Below are 12,309 nucleotides of genomic sequence, written 5' to 3'. Positions count from 1 at the left end.
TTTATGGAAGATTATTTTGCCCACCTCTTATTTAAAATGTCACCTAAAATAAGTAGCCGTATTAGTCTGGTTCAAGAAAAATACCAGTCCAGTGGCACTTTAAAAGACGAATGAATGTCAGGATATGAGAGAGTATTAGAGCCTAAGCATTCATGAGCTATAACTCACTTCATCAGATGAGAAAGAAAGAAAGAAAGATACAGATAAGGCTTTGTGACATCTGTGCTAATTAAATCAGAGCTGTTGTGGCTCATCTCCAACAGCGATGAGAAGGTGAGAGTACCTGATTGGGAAATTACCCATTGTAATGCAAGAACCACACAATATGTCAATGTAAACCTTTGTTTAGAGTGTCAAATTTGCATATGAATTCCAGCTCAGCAGTTCCCCCTTGCAGTCTATTTTTGAAATTTTTTTTACCTGAGATTGCCAAATTGCAAGTCCAAAACTGTGAGTCCAGGGAGGTTAGAGTGCTTCCCCCATGAGAACAGATTGTCATGGCCAGGGCTCAACATATCCGTTTATCTACTTGCCCGTGGCGAGTAGATTTCATCTGGTCGCCCCGTTCACCAGTGGTGCATGCATGCGCAGTGCAGGTCTGGCGCATGCACGGTGCGGGGCTGGCGAGTGGATTTCGCCACGGTTTGTCGAGCCCTGGTCATGGCAGTTTTGTAGCTGGCATTGCAAGACCATATGAAACACGATCTATTTGTGTCTAAGTTCTCTAAATAATTTATTTCTATTGGAAAAATAAACCCCCCCAAAGTATTCCCCTTAATTAAACTTCATTCTCTTTTTGCAGACATATAAATTAGGAGGGGAAAGTGAGACTTAGATCAAATGAAGGTAAAAGATGATACATTATGTAAAATTTGGCACATTTGAGAAACCTGTCAATGCTGATGTTCAAGCAAAACAATACAGGTTTATGCATGTTGGTCTAAAAAAGTTGTATGACATTTCCTACATCTAGGAAACCACATTCCATTTCTTCCCAATGACTGTCCGTAAAACCCAGTTTCCCAAAGAAGTATCACCTTAAAGTGGGCAATATTGACATTAAGCTTTTCTGTCACACAAAGGGTCCACCATGTGAAAGAGATGTAGTAACTTTAAAGTTGTCTCGTTCCCCACCCAGATAAAATTAGTGATACATTTATTAAGCAAAACAAACCACTTTGTAGGGACATCAATGGAAAGTATCCAAACTACATACAGTACAAGGGGTAATCCCTTAATTTGAACCTCAGTGATATGTCTGACCCAGATAGCTATCTTCCTATGCAGATTGGGTGAGCAAATCTGGGAAATTGGCCTTATATGTGGAGAATGCCATAACCTCAGCTGCTTCAGCAAACAAAATACAAAACTAAACTCAAAACTTTAGGAATTGCATTAATAGAATGAAGGGATACTGGAGCTCTAGAGCAGTCTGCTCAAGTTAAAATAGTCATTGCCATGGAGTGAAGAGGAGTGGGGGGGCTAAAATAGCTAGGCAGATGATGGTTGTGCTGTGTGAAAGGTGAACTTAGCTGCTCAGTGATGCAATTCCACACAGATGAATCTGGACAGAATCTCTGGTCCTATGCTTCACTGTTTCCTACTGTCCACCATTTTATTTTTCACTATTCCTATTTGTTGTAAAAGGTCTCAGAGGGGCAGCCATGTTAGTCTGTAACTTCAAAAAGCAATGAGCAATCCTGTGGCACCCCGGGGCATGTCTGCACTAAGAAATTATTTTGAAATAGCATGTCCACACTACAAGACCGCATCGAAATAGCTCAGAATTATTTTGAAATAGCGCATCCACTCTGATTGGAGCCTGCATAGGATTTAAAGCTGCTGGAAGCATTCTGGGGAGGGCACCAGAAGGGTAGACACTTCCTGTGGCTGTTTGCTAAGGCTAGCTGAGACACGTACTTACAGCTCTCTCTACAGCTGCGTCTCACACAGGTGTGAGGAGCCACCCCAGAGTGTCTGCTTTGTTCCCTGGCCTTCTTGTAGGCCTGCTGGAGCTCTTTTGTTTTCATGTGGACCTGGTCATGGGTCCGCATATGTCCTTTTTCGGCCTGGCTGGTGGCCATCCAGCCGTAGACATCGGCATTCCTCCTTGGGTGGAGATCCTGGAGGATGGTCTCCTTGCCCCAGACCTCAATGAGGTTCAGGGTCTCTGCGCCAGTCCAAGCTGCGGCTCTCCTGCATCCCTAGCCAGTGGCAGCCGAGGGTGCTGCTGAAGTGCTGGCAGCTATGGGGGGCTCAGAGGGAGCACTGGGGTTGGACATGACTCCTGGATGGATGCTGTGTGCCACAGGGGTGTGAAAGGTCCATACATGCCACAAGCCCTTTTCCTTTAGCCTGCTGCTTTAAGCGCTGCAAGAGAAGGGGAGCACTGAAGATGTCAGATGTGGTCAGAGCAGCCACAAGTGCAGCTATGAGAGGCCTCTGGAGGCCAATTATTTCAAAATAGCAGCAGCTGAGTGTCCACACTACTGCTATTTCAAGATAAAAATTTCAAAATAAGAATTATTCGTTGTGGAAAGCAGGAGTTATTTTGAAACAGCCAGCCCATTATTTCAAAATAATGGGCTTCGTAGGGTGGATGTTCTGCTTGTTATTTTCAAATAAGGGGATGTAGACCAGGGCATGGAGATTAACAAAAATATTATATCATGAGCGTTCGTGGGTAAAACCCACTTCATCAGATGAGTTTGTGCTGGGGGTAAGGCTAGATGATCGTAATGGTCCCTTCTGATCTTAAAGTCTAAGTCTATGAGTTGGATTGGAAAGTACAGAATCCAGGGTATATATAACAGCAAAAGCAGTGACTTAATAAGGGTATGTCTACACTACAGCGTTATTTCAAAATATCTAATTTTGAAATAGTTAATTCGAAATAAGATATTTTGAAATAATGCGTCTACACACAAAATGCTATTTCGAAATAGCGCGTCCACACTGAGTGGACCGAGAATTGCATTTAAGGCCGGCCAGAACCAGTTCAGGCAGGGCATGAGATCAGGAGTTACTTTGTGTGGCTGCTGCCTGAGGCTATCTTAGGCCTGTGCTTAAAGGGACCCCTCCTCCTCTTTCCCCCCGGACAGCCAGTTCTCAGGTTTCCCTGCTTGCTTGCCTACCTTGATGAGGGACAGCAAAGCATGTTTGTCTCAGCGTGCTCTGGTTGCCCTCGCTCAGGACACTACAGCACTCTGTGCCATGGAGCCGGAGCTGCCCCAGGGCACTCTGGTGCTTCTCTTGGATGTGTTGCTGCAAGCCTGGCTGCACTTTCTGCAGGCTGCCATCCGGGAGGTCCATCGGGGGGCTGTCATTATCCAGGAGGCCCTGCAGGAGAGCTTTTACCCTGAGGAGCACTAAAAGTTTCCCTGGTGTGCCCCACTGGGGGCTTGTGCCTCCTTCCTCCCTCACGTCCTTCCTCTTACCCCTCCGTAACTCCCCTTCCTGATGTCAGATAAAATACACGTCTTTTCATGAACACAAACACTCTTTATTTAACAACACTGTGGGAATGGGAAGGGGGGAATGAAACTCTGGTGAGACTGGGGAAAGGAGCCAAGAGAAGGGAGGGGGAAATCTGGGAGGAGGGAGCTGGAAGGGGGAAGCAAGGGGAACAAGGGGGAGGGGAAGTTCAGGGCTCAGGGTTAGGGGTCTCACTGGGCCAACTGTTTCTCAGCACCGCGGGTGCAGGGGCCTCAGTGTCCCCAGGGGGATGGGGAGGGGATGGAGGGAGAAGTGGGAGGGGAAGAAGGAGTGGGAGGAGGAGCGGTAGCTGGGGAAGCAGCAGCCGCTGGAGCGGCAGGAGGCAGTATGTTCCGCACCAGGGTCTGCAGGGTCTGGCAGATGGCACGGCCCTGAGCAAGCTGCTCCCGCTGGAGCTACAGGTCTTCTTGCACTCAGTGCTGGAGGGTGCCGTGCAGGGCTTGCAGTGCCCCCAAGTGCTGCTGTTGGTACCCCCTCCACTGCACGGGTGGTCCTGCGGAGCCCTCGGGTGCGGGAGCATGTCCCGGGTGGTGTGTTGTACCCTGCATGCACAGCTGGTACAGCTGTGGAGAAACAAGAGAAGTGGTCAGTTATCCCTGGAGACACAGTGGGTGAAGCCCAGCCCCCCTCTCCCCCGCAAGGTGAGGATGACTGTTCCCTGCACCATGAGAGCTCATGTGCTTGCACAGAGGCCATGTTCGTAATGTCTTGCTATCCCTGGGATTGGGAGCTGCCCCGAGACTGCACCCATGCCCCTGTGCTATATATAGTGTGGGTGGGGTGGGAGTGAGATGTCCCCTGCCTCTGTGTAGAGTGGCCTTGCGGAGGGAGGGCGTCCTGCTGTGTCCCACCCCGGAGTCAGGAGAATGTCATGCCTCTTCACACACGCATTTGGCTAAGAGGGTAAGGCCCCTATGTGGCAGCCAGCTGGGGCCGCATGCTCAGGGGTGGCATGGCACATGCTCGCACATGCACAGGTTGCTGCATGATCCATGGACAGCAAGGCCCACACACGCAGTCCCTGGTTTCTTTCCCCTCTCCTTCCCTTCCCCCACATAAGGGGACAGTGCTGACACTCACCTGTTGTTGCCTCCCTGGCCTCAGATGACACCAGCGACAGGTCTGCTGTCCTGACTGCTCCGGGGGTCCTGACTACTCAGTACTCTCTGTCTGGTCTGCTGTGGCTCCTGGCTCTGATTGCCATTTTAACCATCGGGGCTTCTTGTGCAAGAAATTCATGTTGCCAGTCTACACTGCCCTCTTCTGGAAGAGCTCTTGCGCAAGAGGGCTTATTCCTCCTGGGGAGAGGAATAACTCTTCCAGAAGAAGCCCTGTTTTACAGCACTATACTGTAAATTTACTTCTGGAAGAACGCTCGTGCAGGGTAGACAGCCAGCAAGTTTTTGCGGAAGAATGGCTGTTCCGCAAGAAGCTGCCAGTGTAGACGTAGCCTCAGTGATTTTGATTCTACTGTTTTGATCAGTGTTTAGGTGACAGTACCGTAAACGTTTTTTAGTATCTCGAGGTGTAACTTTTGAAGCAGGTGATGGCTGTGCTGGTCTGGCAAAAGACCTCTGGGTTGGATTTTTTTATGTTTTTCAAGTGTTGTGGATGAAGCTTGGAAGAAAGCATTGCAGCAGAGGCATCGTTTCAGAAAAGTCCAATGCAAGGGTAGTTGTATCAGCATATAGAATGTGATATGCGCTTATATTGGGTCCTGCAAAGGTGAGGGGATGGGGTAGGAGTGGAAGACAAAATTCAGAGGGAGGCAGAAGGAGGGAAACCAAGATTGGGGAGACATGTGCCTCCCCGCACCATAGCACATTATGTCCCTGCAATGCAGTGTTCGATAACTTCAGTATTCTTCAAAAAACACAATGCACAATTTGAACAACTTTGCCAGTCTTTGTTTGTTAATTCCAGGCAGCGGCTAATACAAAAATTGAAATAGTGCTGATTTCCTGGAGCATGTGCTCTCGACAGGTAGACTTGAGTTTATTGCCTTGGCAGCTTGAAGAACCTGGCACTGCAGCTTGCCAAACCTTATGTGGTCTATTTTAAAGATTTCTGTTCTCATGACTTCATCTCGTCAGTTTTCACAAAGAAAAATATTAACTAAAGGGAAATGAAATGAATAGCATTTTTCAGAATGTGCTAAAGCAGCAGCACAAATGTATAGCGTGACCTGCACATTTATCAGTATATTTATTACTTTATAATTACCTTACTTTATAATTACCTAACTGAGCCTTGTATCTCTTCGCCAGGATGGGGAGTCTGGGGGCAAGAGCGTCCCCTCCTGTTTGTGCCATGAAGGGAAAGAAAGTAGAAGAACAATTCTTTTTAAAAGGGCTCTAAATCAGAGTAGGGGATAGGAATTGATCTTAAGTGGCACCATCCTTGTTCCCTCTGACTCTGCAGAAATCTCTTGGGATTGGAATTCTATATGATGGGTGGGTGAGTGGGTTGGTTGGTTGGTTTGTGGGAGGGGAAATCATTCTGTTTCAAACCATGGAAAAATATTGATGCAAATTAATGTTGATCCTGCCAGTTTCCCCCACAAACTTCTGCCTGTGCTATCAAATCCCAGAGGACCTGACCCGGGAGTCAGCCAGAGAGTTCAGGGGCCGAGGGGGAAGAATAGAGCCATTACCCCATCTGTGGCTCTCAAACTAGAAAAAATAATTAAGTACATGTTGGTACCATATGAATGCTTCTCAACATTTTTAGGTTGACAGCCAGATCTGAGGGCCTTTTTTTAGTGCAGCTTATGTCACTAAAACAACTTGTATACCAGAATAAATGTCGACATGGCAATTTGTGGCAAAGATCCTTAGCAACGGATCCTGTTCCTTGTTACAACTCATCTCAGACCAGACAAACTCTCTACACTAAATACATGTCATGTAACTTGCCAAGATTCACACTCAGAGATGTTTGTACTAGTAAAGTTTGAGGAATAATGTATTTGTATTGTAAGCATGCTTTATGGACTTGAACTTAAAGTTAGTCACCAAGGGACAAGATATTTAGATGATGCCCAATTCAGGCTTCCGGGGATTCCAGCCTGTCCACATTAACTGGTGGTGTAATGTAAGGCTCAGTTGTCTACCCTTCCTCCATCGCAAGACTATTAACTGAAAACCATCAAAGACAATTGCAAACAGTCTAAATCACTTGGAGATAAAAAAGGAAGATTACAAAAGACAGAGATTGGCCTGTCTGTGACTAAGGGCAAAAGACCTGATTCACTATATGACAGAAGGGAGAAAGATTGTATGTATCCTTTCACTGAGAAGACATCTGAAGGAGCGGAGTTCTCATAAAAATTTGGATCCTTGTTCCTAAGAAATCAGCCAGGTCTATAATAGACTGAACTTGGGGATGGGGAACCCCAACATTATTAGATCGGAAAGAGTAACTGTTATCCTAGGGGGAATTCTGCAGTTGTTGCATTTGGAGCCATAGTAAAATTGCAGAATTGCCCCAGGACTGAACTATTAATACATGTAGAGCTAGGATCATATTTCATGATTTTGCTTTTTTATTGTAACCATTTGTTTCCACCACACACTCTTGTTACTAGTTAACTCTCTATTCCATGTGAATAAACCTACTTTAGTTGTCTTATAAGTGCTTGCAAGTACTATGTGATTTAACAGAAGAGGTGATTTAAGGTAAAACTACTTAACTGGAATATACTGCTCCACTGGGGGCAGATCAGCTGAGATTTCTCTTAATAGTCAGTGTCAGAGGTTGGCTGTCACACAGGAACAATTCCAAGGGGCTAGGGACTGGGGTGCACCTATTCCGGCCTGGAAAATACAGTGGTGGCATACACAAGAGAATAGTTCTTAAGTGACTGAAAGGACTTAACACCAAGTCTACACTGTGCTGTTTTGTGCAAGAAATATGCAAATGAGGCAAAGTGTGGAATATCACTGCACCTCATTTGCATAATTAATTAGGCTTTATTTTTGCGCAAAACCCCCCTCTTGCGCAAGAGCTGTTCTTTTTTCCCCCCAGGAAGAACAGCTCTTGCTCAAGAGGGAGGGTTTGCACAAAAACAGGGCCTAATTAATTATGCAAATGAGGCATAGCGATAGTCCACGCTTTGCCTCATTTGCATATTTTTTGTGCAAGAGTGGGCAGTCTAGACATAGCCCCAGTTACTTGTACTGGTCATGTTTGAGGAATAATTTGTTTGTATTAAACAAGACTCCTCATTCTGGAGGCTGGGTTTGACAAGGTGATTCTCAGTCCTGAGTACCTTGCAGTAGTATAAATATAGTATATACAAGTATAGTATAAATATACTTGTATAACCAGTAAAACTTTCTGATGTAGACAGAGCAAACCTAAGGACAGAGACAAGTAGAAGGATATTAAGGGAAGGGAGATGATAGTAGCGAACACCACAAACACAACCGCCCAACATACATGCACAGAGCTTTGTATAAGCGTGTGTGCAGGGGTGTGTGCGTGCACATGTGCCATTTTGTAGTTACTGTAGCAGATAATCTCTTGCTCATTTCTGTGCTTTAATTATGTGAATTTGGGAATGATGAAAGTGAAGCATTTCTAATGCTGTCTGCTACAAGTACAGCACTTGTGCTGGTAAGTATTTTTCAGGCTTCATAAAACAAACTAGCCATTGAATTGCAATTGTGACTGAAAGCACTCAGCTGTGATTTCAGTTTTGGGCCCTCATTAACTAGAGTGTCATTTGTGACAAAAGGTAGGTTTTGTGAGATGTGAATTAGGAATGAGACCACCAAATCAATTTTCATGTCTAAAGAAGGATTTGTAATGCAGATTTCTGTAACTGAAAAAGCTGTGTTTTAGTTCAACAGCCTATCTAGTTCTTAGATTGCTTTACATTTTATATTTATATACTTTGTAAATATAAAGATTAGATTAGATATACAATTTGTAGATTAGAGTTTTATCAGATTGACACTAACATGTCTAATACCAATATTTACACTGGAAATGGACTGGAGACTTTTTTCTTTTTGGTAAAGAAGATTCCTCAAAGTTCAAAACTGTCCTTGAGAAAAGCACTTGAGGGTGTTTTTGCTGTTTCTGTAAAAGACTGGATTGAAGCCAGTTCCTTTGCCAAGTAACTCAGAGTCTGCAGTAGATTGGTGAGGGTGGGAAAAGAGGGAGACGTAAATCACAGAAATAGTCTGCTGTGGGTGGAGTACAGATAGGTGAGCAGTATCCAAATAAGGAGAATGTTTTATGAAGGGGGTTGTGAGAAAAAGGCAATAGCATGGCATGAATGTACAGGAATAACTGCTAATGCTTACCTCTCTATATACACCTCAGCTGTACCTGGAATTCTTTTACTTTATCTATGAAAGGAGCATATTTTAAATACCTTTAGCACACAGAGAACAACTGTCATAAAAACATACAGGCAGCATTGTAGCCATCTCAGTCCCAGGTGGCTCAAGTAATATCTTTCACTGGACCAACTTCTGTTGGTGACAGAGAAGTTTTTATGCTAGACAAAGCTCCTTGTCTAGTCTGGGGAGGCTACTAAGAGTATCACAGCTAAGTTCTAGATCAAACAGATAGTTTAGTATAAAGGATTAGAACATATGCTAAGGGACCATGCCAGGTGACTGGACAGGCACCAGGAAGGGCATAGGAAAAATACATCAGGGTGGGGGACATGATGATTTTAAAAACAAGCTTAGTAAAGTCTGATACTTACAGTAATTCATTTATATACTAACCATTATTTAACATCTTATAATAATTATGAGAAAAATTTGTTAGGTGTTGGTAAGTATATTACATATATAATATACCTACAACAAGTAGGTTGTAATTTTTAAGCAGTTACTGAGCTATGTGAATTAACTTCATGGCTGTTGTATTAAAAATTATTTAAGTTGGGTCTCTGGACCCCAAAACACTATTCTCATCATGGAACCATAGACCTTTCCAATTTAACAATATTTAAGTTACTGTGGTAATCGGAATATATTCAGGTATAATGCAGTAGCTACATAGTGGTTGCATGGTAATTAGTCCTAGTTGAGACCTAAACAATTACCCGTGTAATTATTCTGACCATGTATAGTTCTCTACTAGGGCATGACCCAAACTCTCTGAAGTCAAACTGAAAGACTCCAGTGAAGCCTTAGAAAGGGGTAAATTATTTGTGTGTGTTACCTTGGCAATTAAAACTAAGTAACAGTATTAGTGTCAAGAATTTCCAATCAATCCATCAGAAGCCTCATTACTATGGACTCTGTGCCTGTTCTTGGGTCAAAAATCCTCTCTTCATGGATGTCACAAGAGTGGGACAGCTGATGGGATCCATATGAGTTTTCATATGTATTTCCCTTTATATTTACCAAGCAGTTACATAACCTAAAAACATTCATAGCTTATGTCAGGGAGTATCCTGTGTGTTTGAGAGAGGAGTGATGTGACTGTTCTCAGGCTCAACACCTAATTTGACCCGTCCCAAATTCATCTGTGCAGGGTTTTCCCTTTGTTTCATTCCTTTTGTGGCAAAATTCAAAAGTGATTGTTTGTCCTTTAATGTCTAATCTAACTAATCTGTCCAGATTCTTGTATTGCTCTCATCATCCTGGTTTTCTGAGCTTTGATTATTGAGACTGATGTTTGCATAAGCACATACTTGAAATGGTTTTTTGTTCAGGAAAGATCTTGAGAAATCTTCAGTAATACAGTTGCTGATGTTTTTATTATGTATACTGCATAGCTGTGCTTTGAATACATAAACCTTAGTGCTGCTTATGTGCAAGTGAGTCCTGAAATTGCTAAAAGAGTTGTAGTGTGTCTGTGTTGAAAAGGAAACAGTATCTTTATTCCCTTTTCTTACAATACTACAGTATTTGCAATGTTCAGTTCATTTCCAAGAAGTCCTTCAGGATTGTACCTCTGAAAGAAATCTGTTTAGGAATCCTGACCATTTTCTGAAAAATAGTCTACTAAGTGAGAGTTGAATTTTAAACGTCTGTTACTGCTATGCATTTTTACATCATTTGAGGATTCTATATGGAAAAATAATAAGAAATCGTTTGTTTTTAAAAAGAAAAATGTTATTCCAAAAATAGTGGGTAAGAATGAAGTAAATATATACAGTATGTGTAGATGTTATGTTCAGATGGGACCTCCCTAGTCCAGCACCCTCGAGACCTGATTGCTCCCAAATCACTGAGTGTGCTGGACCAGGGGAGGTTAAGGCTCCCTGCCCAGCTGTCTGCCCTGCTCCTGGGTACAAGCCCTGCCACTGGGTTCTGCTCCAGGCCCTGCTGGGGCTGTACTCCCTGCTGCTGGCCCTGCTATTTCCAGGCCCCCACTGTGCCAGCCCGGATTAGGGCTGGCCCCACTGCCTCCAGCCGCAGCTGGGACTGCTCTCTCTGCTGCCAGCTTCAGCCAGGGCTGCGTCCCACACAGCTCTGGCCTGGGCTGCATTCCTGGCTGCCAGCCCCACTGCCTCCAGCCCCAGCCTAGGCTGTGCTCTCCACTGGCAGCCTTGCTAGGCTGCATTCCCCACAACCAGCCTGGCCTGGGCTGTACTGCATTTCTGACTCTGGCCAGCCAGGGCTTTCTGGTCCAGCAACATTTGTGGTCCAGAAGGATCACGAATGTTGCTGAACCAGAGAGTCCCAGAATTTAGAGGTTCAACCTGTATAAAATGTTGCATCTCTGAATGATCTTCCATACAAGTATCTCATTTTTACCTGAACATAGGGTTGCCAGGTGTCCGGTTTTGAACTGGACAGGCTGGTATTTGAGCTTTCTGTCTGGGAAACAAATTGAGAAAATACCAGATATATAAATGTCCGGTATTTTCTAATTAAGCTTTTATTATTATCATGAGTATCAGTATGTAGTTGCGTACTGCCTGGCTGATAGACACACCTCACAGTGTGTGGGCGTGTCTACCAGACAGGCAATACACAACTATGTAGATAGGACTGGGGCGGGATGGAATCCCCGGGGCTGGTCTCTCCCATGTGCCCCGCCGGGACCGTGCGTGGGACGGGCAGCACCCTGGGATCTGCGTGTGTCCGGGCCAGCCCCGTTCCCTGCCGGCTGGTTACCCCCTTATTCCCCCACTCCCTCCCGGCCAGCCTCGCTCCCCCCAATCCCCTCCCAGTCAACCCTGCTTCTTGCCAGCTGGTCCCCCTGCTCCCGATCTCCTCCAGCCAGCCTTGCTCCCCCTGACCCTCTCCCACCCAGGCCTGCTTCCCTCTGGCCAGTTCTCCCTCTTCCCCCCCCCCCCCCCCCGATCTCCCCTGGCCAGCTCCGTTCCCTCCAACCCCCTCCCAGCCAGCTCTGGTTCCCGCTGCCTCCTCCCCCCCCCCCCCCCCCCCGGGATCTGAGAACAAGTGTTTCCGGTATTTTTTTAAACCATCTGGTAACCCTACCAGAATGATTTAATTGGGCCTAATAGCCACCATGAGAAGGTCATGTTGTTCCTATTTTAGAGATAGGTGAATTGAGTCAGAATTTGTGCCAGGGCCAAGTTGTCACAGCAAATCATAGCCAGAAAAGAGCCTACGAATGCTGACTCCTGATCCTGTGGTCTAACCCTGACATATTCTTGCGTATATATCTATTTAGAAGATCATACAGTCTGGAATCTAAAGCTGCATTTATTTCTAATCAATGTTCCCCTCACTGTAATTTTTAACAAACATCCAATGCATGACTCTCAGTTAAACAATAAACCCAGTATGCTCTCTCTTCCGCCATGAGGCTAAACTCTGAGGTCTGTACTTAGATTTTACTTATTAGTTAGGTACCGCACTCATACAAATT

At 45.0% G+C, this 12,309-nt stretch overlaps 1 protein-coding gene across 15 annotated transcripts in view; it reads left to right on the top strand.

Annotated features, from left to right (window-relative positions):
* Nucleotides 1–12,309, top strand: part of TANC2 (tetratricopeptide repeat, ankyrin repeat and coiled-coil containing 2) — a 702,540-nt gene that overhangs the window by 401,672 nt on the left and 288,559 nt on the right. The gene's annotated exons all lie outside the window — the stretch shown is intronic.

The sequence above is a fragment of the Pelodiscus sinensis genome, chromosome 29 (genome assembly GCF_052426305.1).
Source record: "Pelodiscus sinensis isolate ZL-2025 chromosome 29, ASM5242630v1, whole genome shotgun sequence".
In the NCBI taxonomy this organism is placed as follows: Eukaryota; Metazoa; Chordata; order Testudines; family Trionychidae; genus Pelodiscus; species Pelodiscus sinensis.
The sequence above is the reverse complement of the archived record's forward strand: the minus strand, read 5'-3'. Positions and strand labels throughout refer to the sequence as shown.